The 14,425-nt window shown below is 40.7% G+C and overlaps 1 protein-coding gene and 1 pseudogene across 8 annotated transcripts in view; both read right to left on the reverse strand.

Annotated features, from left to right (window-relative positions):
* The window catches only part of ICA1L (islet cell autoantigen 1 like), a 92,798-nt gene that overhangs the window by 54,209 nt on the left and 24,164 nt on the right, over positions 1-14,425 (reverse strand). The window lies entirely within an intron of this gene.
* Positions 7,796-13,245, reverse strand: LOC129057855 (keratin, type II cytoskeletal 8-like; annotated as a pseudogene).

Genomic DNA, 14,425 nt, shown 5'->3' on the forward strand with positions numbered 1-14,425 from the left:
CAAAAATCGAAATCCAACTATATGCTATTTGAGATCTACCTAAAACAAGGACACAGAAAGATAAAAATAAAGATATGACTTGAGATATACCAGGTAAATAGAAACAAAATGAAATTAGAATAGCTATATTAATATTAGACAAAGTAAATTTAAATAAAAAGCATAAAATAGAACAAGGACAAGCTGTAAAGTCCACAAAGTGGCCAATTTTCCAGATATCCTCTGGATTATTATCCTTTGGATATCCTCCCATATTCCTAGGCAGTATATATTAGTCACCATTTAATTGCCAAACCTCTTAATATGTTACTCTGAATAACTTCTCTGGACATAATTTGGAATAGAGAGGGAATTTAATTTGGGTACATAGGGAGCATGGATTTGAAATAAGCATTATACTGTCCTGACACATCAAGCGTCTTGAGAGAAACTTAGTTTTTCTTTCTCATCCAGTTTCTTTCTGCTTTTGGTTGCTCTCAACTGCTTTCAGTCCTCCTCCTCCTTCCTTCCACTCCCAACTTTATAATAATTATCAGCAGTCCAACCATATGACAAACTGTTAATCTCTTCTACTAAACTGACTGCAGGTTTAGGCTCAATTAGAACAACAAAATACTAGGGAGTATCAGGAGAGAATACCTCTTCCCTACATCAACTTCCATGTTGATGTAGCTCAAACAATATACTCCTGTCCTCGCAACCATGCTCTCCCTATCTCTTTGGGAGATCTGATTGGAGAGCAATCAGATTGGACATCTGATTGGACAGCAAAAAACTAGACTCCTCTATTTCTGGAAACTATCTTGCCTGCAGAGGGCACAGGTTCCCTGGCAAAGGGAGAAAGTGACTGGGAGGATAAATCTGCAAAAGGTGAGATTTGCACATTTGTGGTTTTTATGACCAAGGGCACTGCTAAATCTGCTTGCCACTGGGGGTAGGTTAGGCAGGAAGCCAAGTCTTACTGGCTTGACGTATCAGATAACAGAGTTCAAGGCTGGCAGAACTATCAGATATTTAAGAGGGATTTCATAAAAGGGAGGGAGCCAAAGAGGAGGAAACCCCAAAATTTGTGTATAAAGTCCTCCCAAGACCTGTGCTAATCACTAAATGAATCATGAGGCAAGGGAGGGAAACCCAGGAATCGTGGCAGAAAATCAGCCACTGAAAGAGGAAATGACTAAGTGAAGATTTCAGCACTACCACTCCAGAGGAGACAGTTTGGAGTCTGAGTTCAGTCAAGTTAACTGGCTTCTAGAATAAAAATTCTTTTTCAGAGAAGCAAAACAGAATCCAGAATCTCTCAAATGCATCATTCAAAATCCCAAGTATCCAATCAAAAAACACTAGACAAAGAAATAGGAACACATGACCCATACTCCATTGGGGAAAGGGCAGTCAATAAAAACAGACCCCAGAGATTTCCCAGATACGGGAGGCTGAGGCAGGAAAATCGCTTGAACCCGGGAGGCGGAGGTTGCAGTGAGCCACTGCACTCCAGCCTGGTCGACAGAGTGAGACTCTGTCTCAAAAAAAAAAAAAAAAAAAAAAAAGATTTCCCAGATACTGCAATTATGAGATAATTACTTTAAAACAACTATTATTAACATATACACAGACTTAAAGTAGGATATATGCGCAATAAATGAACACATTGAAAATATTAGAAAACAAGTAAAACTCAAACTCTCCAATTACAAAGTTCAGTAACTGTAATTTAAAATTCACTGCAGCTGGGTGTGGAGGCGCACACCTGTAATCCCAGCATTTTGGGAGGCTGATACAAGAGGATCTCTTGAGCCCTGAAGTTTGAGGTTACAGTGAGCTATGATTATGCCACTGCACTCCTGCCTGGGTGACAGACTGTGTGACAGACTGCCTCTTTAAAAAATAATAATAACTGGACAAGATTAAGAGCAAACTGAAGATGGCAGAAGTAAAAGGTTCTTCTTACCAAAAACCACCAATCTAAAAACTGAGGTAGGGGGTGGGAGGAGGAAGGAGGAGAACCCAAAGAAGAGATAGAATGGGATAGAAAAATATTCAAAGAAATAAAACATCCCCAAATTTGTGAATGACATTAAGTTACAGATCCAATAAGCTAAATGACAAACCCCACGCAGGATAATACAAAGAAAACACAAATAGACACATCACAGACAAACTGCTTGAATCTATATAGGAAAAAAAAAAGATAGCAAAGAAAACCTATCTTGAAAGCAACAGAGAAAAATGGCATATTACACACAAGGTAACAAAAATACAAACAGGTCAGTTCTCAATAAAAACAAAAATAAGTCAGACTAAATGGAAGGATATATTTAAGGTACTGAGAGGAGAAAAACCTGTTGGACCCCTAATTCCACGTCTATTGAAACTGTCCTTTTAAAAATGAAAGTAGCGGGAGCACAGTGGCTCAGGCCTGTAATCCCAGGACTTTGGGAGGCTGTGGGGGAGGACTACTGGCGCCCAGGAGCTCAAGACCAGTCTGGCCAAGATGGCAAGACTCCATATCTACAAAAAAATAAAAGAAACATTGGCCATGTATGGTGGTGTGAGCCTTTAGTCCCAGCTACTCAGGAGTCTGAGGCAGAAGGATTGCTTCATCCCAGGAGTTTGAGGCTGCAGTGAACTATAATCACACCACTGCACTCCAGCCTGGGCGACAGAGTGACAGTCTGTCTCTAAAAAAATAAAAAATTAAAAAATAAAAAGAAGGAAAGCAAAATAAAGATATTTTCAAATAAAGCTCTGAGAGACTACCTGATCAGATCTGGAGACTTGCAGAAATGCTAACATTACAGACGTTATGTAGATCACAGCTGAACATATTAAAAAATATGGTATATATACTCAATGGAATACTATTCAGCCTTTAAAAAGAAAGAAATCCTGTCATTTGTGACAACATGGATACATCTGAAAGACAAATACCACATGATCTCAATTACATGTAAAATCTAAAAAAGTTGAACTAATAGAAGTAGAAAGTAGAATGGTAGTTACCAGAGGCTGGGGGAAGGGGTATTGGGAAGATGTTTGTCAAAGGACACAAAATTTCAGTTAGGAGGAGTAAGTTCTATTGTACAACAAAGGGACTATAGTTAATAACAATGTATTATATTCTTGGAGATATCTATGAGGCAGGATTTTTAGTGTTCTTACCACAAAAAAAGATGAGGTAATACATATGTTAATTATGTTGATAATAGCCATTCCACAGTGTTTCAAACGTAATGTACATGACAAATATATACCATTTTCTCAATTAAAAATAATTTTTGAATTAAAAATGCTAACAAATTCTTCAGTCTTAAAGAAAATTACACCAGATAATTTGGATTTATAGAAAAGAATGGAAGGACTGTAATTGTTAAATGTCCTGGTAAATATAAGACTATTGTTTCTTTCTTAATTTCTTCACATTATATAACTTTTACATGCATAGAGGCCGGGTGTGGTGGCTCACACCTGTAATCCCAGCACTTTGAGAGGCTGAGGCGGATGATCACTTGAGCTTGGGAGTTTAAGACCAGCGTGGGCAACATGGCAAGATCCTTTCTCTACAAAAAATACAAAAATTAGTTGGGAGTGGTGCAAGCACCTGCAGTCCCTGCTACTAGGGAGGCTGAGGTGGGAGGATCACTTGAGACTGGGAGGTGGAGGTTGCAGGGAGCCAGGATTGTGCCACTGCATTCCAGCCTAGGTGACAGAGCCAGACTCTGTCTCAAAAAAACAAAAACAAAAAACCCTACGATACACAGACAACAATAAAATAGCAGCTCAATTATCAATGTGCTGCCATTTTGAAAACATCATTGATATGTTTACCCATTCTTTACCACCTCACTCCATCATCATCATCATATAGTTCTTTTTCATAAAATTTACATACACTGAAATCTCTAATTTTTAGCTATATACTTTTTTCATTACTTATTTTACTTACAGATTCAGGGTCTCACTCTGTTGCCTGGGTTAGAGTACAGTGGCACAATCATAGCTCACTGCAGTCTCAAACTCCTGGGCTCAAGTAATCCTCCCACCTAAGCTTCTGGAGTAGCTGGGACCACAGGCAACACACCAACATGCCTGGCTAATTTATTTTTATTTTTGTAGTGACAACGTCCCACTATGTTGCCCAGGCTTATTTATTTTTAATTGACAAGTAAAAATTGTATATATTTATGATGTATGACATAATGTTTTAAAATGTGTATACATTTTAAATCTCCTTGGTTAAATTTATTCCTAAGTATTTTAATTTTTTTACTGGCTATTGTCAATGGCATTGTTTTACTGACTTCTTTCTTTTTTATTTTATTATTATTATACTTTAAGTTTTAGAGTACATGTGCACAATGTGCAGGTTAGTTACATATATATACATGTGCCATGCTAGTGTGCTGAACCCATTAACTTATCATTTAGCATTAGGTATATCTCCTAAAGCTATCCCTCCCCCCCCCCCCTTTTTTTTTTTTGACAGAGTCTTGCTCTGTTGCCTAGGCTGGAGTGCAGTGGTGCTGCAGCCTCCACCTCCCAAATTCAAACAATTCTCCTGCCTCAGTCTGCTGAGTAGCTGGGATTACAGGTGCATGCCACCACGCCTGGCTAATTTTTGTATTTTTACTAGAGACAGGGTTTCACCATGTTGGCCAGGCTGGTCTCGAACTCTTGACCTCAAGTGATCCTCCCACCTTGGCCTCCCAAAGTGCTGGCATTACAGGTGTGAGGGACCCCACCTGGCCAGATTTATCAGATAGTTTGTTGTTAGTATGTAGAAATGCTACTGATTTTTTTTTTTTTTTTTTTTGGAGACATAGTCTTACTCTGTTACCCAGGCTGGAGTGCAATGGCATGATCATGGTTCACTGTAACCTCAAACTCCTGGGTTCAAGCAATCCTCCTACCTCAGGCTCCCAAGTAGCTAGGACTACAGTTCGTGCCACCACACCTGGCTAATTTTTTTTTTTATTTTTTGTAGAGATAAGTGTCTCACTATGTTGTCCAGGCTGGTCTCAAACTCCTGTCTTCCAGTGATCCTTCCACCTCAGCCTCCCAAATTCTTGGGATTACAGGTATAAACCACCATGTCTGACCACTACTGATTTTTGTGTTAATTTTGTATCCTGCAACTTTGCTGAATTTATTACTTGTAATAGTTTTTTGGTGGTCTTTAGAGTTTTCTAAATATAAAATCATGTTGTCTGCGAACAGATGATTTAACTTCTTCACTGACAATCTGAAAGCCTTTTATTTCTTTCTCTTGCCTAATTATTCTGGCTAGGAGTTCCAATACTGTGTTGAATGGAAGCACTGAAAGTGGGCATACTTGTCTTGTTCCTGATTTCAGAAAAAAAAACACTTTCAACTTTTCACTGAGCATTATGTTAGCTATGGGCTCGTCATACAAGGCCTTTATTATGTTGAGAGACATTCTTTCTCTACCTCATTTGTTGAGTGTTTCTATCATGAAAGGATGCTGAATTTTGTTGAATGCCTTTTTTGTATCTATTGAGATAATTATAAAGTTTTTGTCCTTTATTCTGTTAATATGGTGTATCACTATTGATTTGCATATGGTGAATATGCAGATTCACAGCGATAAATCCCACCTGATCATGGTGAATGACCCTTCTAATGTGCTGTTGAATTTGGTTTGCTAGTATTTTCTTGAGGATTTCTGCATCTATGTTTATCAAAGATATTGGCCTATAATTTGCTTTTCGTGTACTGTTTTTGTCTGCCTTTGGTATCAGGCCTTTGTAAAATTAGTTTGGAAAATCTCCTTCCTTTTCAATTTTTTGGAAGAGTTTCAGAAAGATTGGTTTTAATTGTCTAAATGTTTGGTAGTATTCAGTAGTGGCATCATCAAGTTTGGGCTTTTCTTTAATGGGAGACTTCTTATTACTGATTCAATCTCCTTACTCATTATTGGTCTTTTCAAATTATCAACTTCTTCATGATTTAGTCTTTATAAGTTGGTATGTGTCTAGGAGGTTATAGAATTTGTTAGTGTGTGTGTGTGTATATATATATATATATATATATTTTTTTTTTTTTTTTTTTTTTAGATGGAGTCTCATTTGGACGCCCAGGCTGGAGTGCAGTGGCACGATCTTGGCTCACTGCAATCTCCACCTTCCAGGTTCAAGCAATTCTCCTGCCTCAGCCTCCCAAGTTGCTGGGATTACAGGTGTGTGCCACCAAGCCCAGGTAATTTTTGTATTTTTATTAGAGATGAGGTTTCGCCATGTTGGCCAGGCTGGTCTTAAACTCCTGACCTCAAGTGATCCGCCCATCTCGGCCTCCCAAAGTGCTGGGATTATAGGCATGAGCCATTGCACCCGGCCTGGTGTATCATTTTTTATAGTAGTCTATGACCCTTTGTATTTCTGTGGTATCAGCTGTAATGTCTCCCTCTTTCATTTCTGATTTTAAGCGTTTTCTCTTTTTTATTAATCTAACTAAAGGTTTATCAATTTTGTTTCTTTTTTTTTTTTTTTTTTTGAGACAGAGTCTCTGTCGCCCAGGCTGGAGTGCAGTGGCACGATCTCGGCTCACTGCAAGCTCCGCCTCCCGTGTTCACGCCATTCTCCTGCCTCAGCCTCCCGAGTAGCTGGGACTACAGTCGCCCGCCACCACACCCGGCTAATTTTTTGTATTTTTAGTAGAGACAGGGTTTCACCGTGGTCTTGATCTCCTGAACTCGTGATCTGCCCGCCTCGGCCTCCCAAAGTGCTGGGATTACAAGCGTGAGCCACCGCACCCGGCCTTTTCTTTTCAAAACCAGCTCTTCTTTTAATCTTTTCTACTGTTTTTCTAGTCTCTATTTATTTCTGTTCTGATATTTATGATTTTCTTCTTTCTCCTAACTTCGGGCTTAGTTTGTTCTTCTTTTTCTAGTTCCTTAAGGGATAACATTAGGTTGTTTATTTAGGGCTTTTCTTCTTTTTTGATACAGGCATTCATTGCTATAAACTTCTCTCTTCGAACTTCTTTTGCAACATCTCTTAAGTTTTGGGATATTTGTATTTCCGTTTTTGTTTGTTTCAAGATTTTAATTTTATTTATTTGTCTTGAGATGGAGTTTCACTCTTGTTGCTCAGGCTATGGTGTGATCTGGGCTCACTGCAACCTCTGCCTCTCGGGTTCAAGAGATTCTCCTGTCTTAGCCTCCTGAGGAGCTGGGATTATAGGTGCCGACCACCACGCCTGGCTAATTTTTTGTATTTTTAGTAAGACGGGGTTTCACCATGTTGGCCAGGCCGGTCTCCATCTCCTGACCTCAGGTGACCCACCCACCTCGGCCTCCCAAACTGCTGGGATTACAGGTGTAGCCACTGTTCCCGGCAGTTTTAAGATTTTTAAAATTTCCCTTTAAATTCTTTTTTGACCCGTTTGTTGTTTAGGATCATGATGTTTAATTTCCACATATTTGTGAATTTTCAAATGTTCTTATTATTTCGAGTTTCATACCATTGCAATTGAAAAAGCTACCTGATTTCAATTAATAAATTTTTAAGACTTATATTGTGGCCTAAGCTGATTACAACTTAACTTTGATTGCATACACTTTACCCTGCCTGACATTTTATGGTTTTGATGTCACAATTTACATCTTTTTATATTGTATATCCCTTAATAAATTATTGTAGCCATTATTATTTTTTAATTTTTTAATTTTTTTTTTTTTTTTTTTTTTTTTTTTTTTTTTTTTTTTTTTGCAGAGCTAGCTGAGGTTTTATTTTGGACCAAAAAAAAAAAAAAAAAAAATTGTTTTGTAGCTGGAGGAATGGGCAAGGGGGATCCCCAAGCAGTAAACTCACCAATGGGTGAGTTGAGGGCTAGGGCTGAGCCTCAGGTGGGTCTCCTGTTCCCTGTGCTCCCCTGCACAGCGGCCTCCCTCCCAAGCTCTGGGGCAGCTGCAGCAGGGGCACACTGGGAGGGGCTGCTGCAGCTGTTCACTTGAGCAGGACGTCAGAGGACTCGGACACCAGCTTCCCATCGTGGATCTCAATCTTCTTCACAACTATGGCCCTGGTGAAGCTGGTGTGGCTGAAGGAGATGGAGCCCATGCCAGAGCCAAAGCTGGAGCTGAGGCCATAGCTGAGGCTGGGGCTTGTGAGACCCTCATAGGCTGAGCTCAGACCACCTGCATAGCCACTGGTGGTCTTCGTATGGATATTCATGTTCTGCATCCCAGACTGCAACTGGCTCTCCTCGCCCTCCAGCAGCTTCCTGTAGATGGTGATCTTAATGTCCAGGGCCAGCCTGATGTTCATCAGTTCCTGGTACTCATGCAGCTGCTACGCCATGTCTTGCTTGGCCCGCTGGAGGGCAGCCTCCAGCTCGGAGAGCTTGGCATTGGCATCCTTAACAGCCAACTCCCCACACTGCTCGGCTTCTGCGATGGCAGCCTCCAGGGAAACCCTCTGGACTTTGAGGCCCTCAATCTCAGCCTGGAGCTGGCTGACATTCTGGTTCATCTCAGATCTCGGTCTTTGCATGCCGCAGGTCATCCCCGTGCTTCCCAGCCAGCGTCTGCAGTTCCTCATACTTGATCTGGTACATGCTCTCAGCCTCAGCCTGGCTCTGGTTGGCCATCTCCTCGTACTGTGCCTTGACCTCAGCGATGATGCTGTCCATGTCCAGGGAGTGGCTGTTGTTCATGGACAGCACCACAGATGTGTCCAAGATCTGGGACTGCAGCTTCTGGATCTCCTCTTCATACAGCTGCCTGAGGAGGTTGATCTCTTCAGTCAGCCCTTCCAGGCAAGACTCCAGCTCTACCTTGTTCATATAAGCTTCATCCACATACTTCCTGATGAGGACAAATTCATTCTCCATCTCTGTATGCTTGTTATCTCATCCTCTTATTTGTTCTTGAAGTCCTCCACCAGCCCCGGCATGTTGCCAAGCTCTGCCTCCAGCTTCAGCCTCTCCAAGCCCAGAGTCTCCAGCTGCTGCTTAAGGTTGTTGATGTAGCTCTCGAACATGTTGTCCATGTTGCTCTGAGCCATCTTCTGCTGCTGCAGGAGGGCTCCACTTGGTCTCCAGCATCTTGTTCTGCTGCTCCAGGAATTGTACCTTGTCTATGAAGGAGGCAAATTTGTTGTTGAGGGTCCTTCTCCTGGGTGCACACGGCTTGGATGTTGGGTTCCACCTCCAGGTTAAGGGGGCTCAGCAGGCTCTGGTTGACTGTGACAGCAGTGATGCTTCCCATGCCACTGGCCCCACCATAACTTCTGCCTAGTATACCCCGAAAGCTGCTGCTGCTGCCCACTCAGGAGAAGCTCAAGGAGCTGATGCGGGCACCAGGCCCACACGCGTAGGAGCAGTTGCTGAAGGCCTGGGGGCCAGAGGGCCACCTCTGGTGGACACCTTGTAGGACTTCTGGGTTACCATGATGGACATGGTCGATACAGGAGTGGAGGCAGGTGGGCTGAACCAGATGGAGATCCCAGAAGGAGCAGGGAAGCTGCTTCTTGGTCTATTTTTTTTTTTTTTTTTTTTTAGATAGAGTTTTGTTCTTGTTGCCCAGACTGGAGTGCAGTGGCATGATCTTGGCTCCTTCACCTCCCAGGTTCAAGTGATTCTCCTGCCTTAGTCGCCCGAGTAGCTGGGATTACAGGCACCTGCCACCAGGCCCAGCTAATTTTGGTATTTTTTTTAGTGAAGACGAGGTTTCACCATGTTGGCCAGGCTGGTCTCGAACTCCTGACCTCAGGAGATCTGCCTGCCTCGGCCTCCCAAAGTGCTGGGATTACAGGCATGGGCCACCGCACCAGGCCTATTGCAACCATTATTTTTAATAGTTTTGTTTTTTAACATTCATATTAAAGACCCACCATTATACTATTATTCTAAATTTGTGTAATTGTACCAATGAGTTTTATACTTTTAGATGTTTTTGTGTTACTCATTAGCATCCTTTCCTCTCAGCTTGAAGAACTCCCTTTATCATTTCTTATAAGACGCATCTGGTGGTGATGAACTACCTCAGTTTTTGTTTGAGAAAGCTTTTATCTCCATCATTTCTGGAGGTCAACTTTGTCAAGTAAAGTATTGTTGGTTGACAGTTTTCTTTTTTCCTTCAGCACATTGAATTTATCATCCCACTCTCTACTGGCCTGTAGGTTTCTCCTGAGAATCCACTTCTAGCCTTATTGGAACTCCTTTGTATGTGATTTGCTTTTCTCTTGCTACTTTCAGGATGCTCTCTTCATCTTTGATTTTTGACAGTTTGATTATAATATATCTTAGTGTAATCTTGTTCAGGTTGAATCTGATTGGAGACCTTTGACCTTCTCATACCTGGATATTTATACCTTTCCTCAGATTTGGAAATTTTTCTGCCATTATTTATTTAAGTAAACTTTCTGGCCCTTTGTCCCTCTCTTCTCCTGCTTAAACTCCTATAACTAGGATATTTGCTCTTTTGAGAAAATCTTACAAGCTTTAAATCTTCTAAGCTTCATTTTTTCTTCTCTGACTGTATGTTTTGAAATAATCTGTCTTTGAGTTCACATATTAATTCTTCTGCTTCATCAAGTCTGCTCTTAATGCTCTCTACTGCATTTTTTAGTTCATTAATTGTATTGTTCAGCTCCAGAATTTGACTGTTTGTAAAAAATAATTTTAATCTGTTACATTTCTTATTTTGGTCATCTATTGTTTTGCTGATTTCAGTGAAATGTTTCTCTGTATTTTTCTTTAAATTCACTAAACTTAAAGCAATTATTTTGTATTATTTGAGAGGCAGTTTATATATGTCCATTTCTTTGGGGTCAGCTACTGGGAGGTTATGTTTTTTAGGTGGTATTATGTCTCCCATTTTTCTTGTTGCCTTATATTAATGTCTGTGCTTTTAGTGGAACAGTTACCTTTTGTAGACTTTATGGGCTAGTTTCATTGTGGACTGACTTTCCTCCATGGGGTGGGGTGCAGTGGTTCTGGCACTAGTCAGGGTGCCAGCTGTGTGGTCTCTGTGCAGCTCTGTCTGCTGAGATTGGTATGGATAAAAATCACAGAGATCCATAGCAGCCAATGTTGTGAGTTTCTGCAGTGGCAGCAAGAGTTGTTGGGGTCTTTGGTGGCAATGACTGCTAAGATCGCCCCAATCTATTTTTTTTCCCACCAGAGAAGCTATGGCTGAAGGGATCCCTCTTGACACTGGTGCCTGATGAGTAGCACCCATGGAATAATCACAGAACTCAGGCCTGATGCACAAATATGTGGAGGTACTGCAGTTCTGAGTTCCCAGGTAGTAATGGCATTGGTGTCTGGGATGCAGGGATCCTTGCTGCTGTGTAACAGAATGCGAGATGCAGATGCTTGTTAAACAGCTAAGAGAACTGAGAATAAGAGCACTAGTGAGTGCAGCATTAGAATAGCTCTAGGATTGGGGTAAAGCCAAGATCTCTGTGGCAGCAGAGCTGGTACCCAGCGTTCAGCCACACACAGCAAGAGCTTGGCTCTAGGGCCCAGGGTGCAAACTCTTTACCTGTATACTTTTGACAAATGGATATCTTATACAGAACATTTCCAACTTCCCAGAAAGTTTCCTTGTATCATCTTCTTGCCAATCCCTACCCCATCAGAAGCAAGGAATGTGGTTTTTTTCCTTAGCTTTTCCCAGTTTATTCTTTTTGATTGTTGAATAGAATTCCATTGTATCAATGTACCAGTGTTTCCAGTTTGGGACTATTGTAAATAAGGCTGTTATGAACATACGTATACAAGTATTTTTGCAGAAAAATGTTTTCATTTCTCTTTGATAAAAATCCAGAATTGGATTTGCTGTGTCAAAGGATTGGTGTACCAGCCTCAGCAACAAAGTGAGACCCCATCTCTACCAAAAATTAAAAAATTAGCCATACATTGTGGCATATGCCTGTAGTCCCAGCTACCTGGGACGCTGAAGTGGGAGGATCACTTGAGCCCAGGAGTTTGAGGCTGCAGTGAGCTATGAATGTGCCACTGCACTACAGCCTGAGGGACACAGTGAGACCCCATCTCAAAAAATATATTAAAAAATGAAAATTAAAATTAAAAAAATAAAAAATAAACAAATAAGGAGTAGCAGCTGGAAGCCAACATATAATTTTTGCTACTGACAATGGTCGTTTCTGGATACAGCTTATTGTGAGAGCCAAATAATCTTCATAACCAAGCACTAAAATTAAGTTCAACAAGCCAGTCAGAGGTAACTGAATCACCAGAGGCTTCCCTGTATGAGAGAAGAAAGAAGGAATTGAGATAAACTTGCCCAATTTTTGCTTCCCAAATTTACCAGACAAGCCACTCCTCCGCTAGGAAGAAATGAGAGGGTAGAAAGAGACTAGGAGTTAAACTAATTGAGCTCCTTTAACATAGCAGGAAACGTCAAGAATTAGAAAGATATATTCCCTCTCTATTAATTTCCTACTGCTGCTATAAAAAATGATCACAAACTTAGTAACTTACAACAAAATTAATTTACTATCTTCCCATTCTGGAGGTCAGAGTCCTAAAATAAAGTTGTCAGAGGGCTGCATTTCATCTGGAGGCTACAAAGGAGAATCCATTTCATTGTCTTTTGTAGCTTTTAGAAGCCACTTACATTTACTGGCATGTGGTCCCCCTTCCTCCATCTTTAAGGCCAGCAGCATAGCATCTTCTAATTTTTCTCTAATTCTATGTGTCATCACATTGTCTTATCTTCTTCTGACCTTTCTGCCTTCCCCTTAAGAAGACCTATGTGATTATATTGGACACACCTAAATAATCCAGGATAATATCCCCATCTCAATATCCTTAATTACATCTTCAAAGTCTCTTTGAACACAGTCTCTTGCAACAGAAAGTAACATATTCATAGGTTTCAGGAATTAGGACATGCACATCTTTGGAAGGCCATTATTCTATTACAGTCTCTATCAGTTTTCACTCTTATTTAGCAAAAGGATAGGCTCAAGTAATTTCTTCATAAAAGATACTCGAGGCCCGGCATGGTGGCTCATACCTGTAATCCCAGCACTTTGGGAGGCCAAGGCGGGTGAATTACTTGAGGTCAGGAGTTCAAGACCAGCCTGGCAAACATGGTGAAATCCTGTTTCTACTAAAAATATACAAATAAGCTGGGCGTGGTGGCAGGTGCCTGTAATCCCAGCCACTCGGGAGGCTGAAGCAGAAGAATCACTTGAACCTGGGAAGCGGAGGTTGAAGTAAGCCGAGATTGCGCCATTGCACTCAAGCCTGGGCAACAGAGCAAGACTCTGTCTTAAAAAAAAAAAAAAAAGGAATACTTTATTCCTTTTTACACTATACAATATTTAAATTTTTAGCTGTGTCCTGGATTTGGAATTCAAATCTTAAGTAAAATAAAACAAATCAATAATCTCTTTAGAGGTAGATTTGTATTCACTTATAACGTCTCATTACTGTGACATCACTGAAAAGCAAGTGGAACTGATGTTGATGTGCACACTGAAGCACTGAAATCCTCTTGAGAAAAATAATCTGTGAAGACTTTTGACTGAATATAACACTAGTGTTTGATGCAATTAAGAAAATATATTAGTCAAACCTGCTGTTTAACATAGTAGTCCTGCTTACTCTGGCTCCTAAGCCATGAGTTTTCTTACAAACACAATCAACATTCCTCAGAGTGACAGTTTATAAATAATTCAACTTTGGAAGGGGGGAACTGGTAGGAAATGCTCAAAAATGTCAGCAATGGTTTTCTCTGCAGTGGGGTCATGGATGGCAGTTTACTGTAGTTTCTGACAGTTTTCTGCAGCAAATTTGCTACAATTAACATGTATAACTATTATTTGAATAACTATTATTATTATAAAAATGTTTTCTTATCAAGACCAGTTATACTTTTACCCTTTTTGGTTTTTCTTTCTTTTTTTTTTTTTTTAGACAAGGTCTTGCTCTGTTGCCCAAGCTGGAGTGCAGCAGCGCCATTATGCTCCGACCTCCCAGGCTCAAGTGATCCACAAGTGCATGCCATCACACTCGGCTAATTTTTTTTTTCTTTTTTTTGTAGAGATCCTAAGACTGTGCTCTCACCCCCACTAGACCAGAGACTGGTTGCAAGTCAGGGTCTCCAGAACTTCTGACCCACCAGCTTCAAGTGGGGGGTTCCCAAGACTCCTTTTTGGGCTCGATTAATTTGCTAGAGTGGCTCACAGAACTCAGGGAAACACTCAGAGTCTCAAGGCAGGTCAAAAGAGGGCAGAAGGTCAGAGGCCTGTCCCTGAAGCCTAACACACCCACACTGTAACAAGACTGTAATGAGAGCTATGGAAGTTAGGAACTAGCAAATGTTGATGAAAAATACCACCACACTATCCAACACTTGCAAGCCCTTATCCAAAAGTGAGTCATTCATTCATTCATTGTTAAATATATATTAAGTGCTTATAGTTTTATG

Source organism: Pongo abelii, chromosome 11, assembly GCF_028885655.2.
Source record: "Pongo abelii isolate AG06213 chromosome 11, NHGRI_mPonAbe1-v2.0_pri, whole genome shotgun sequence".
NCBI classification, from domain to species: Eukaryota; Metazoa; Chordata; class Mammalia; order Primates; family Hominidae; genus Pongo; species Pongo abelii.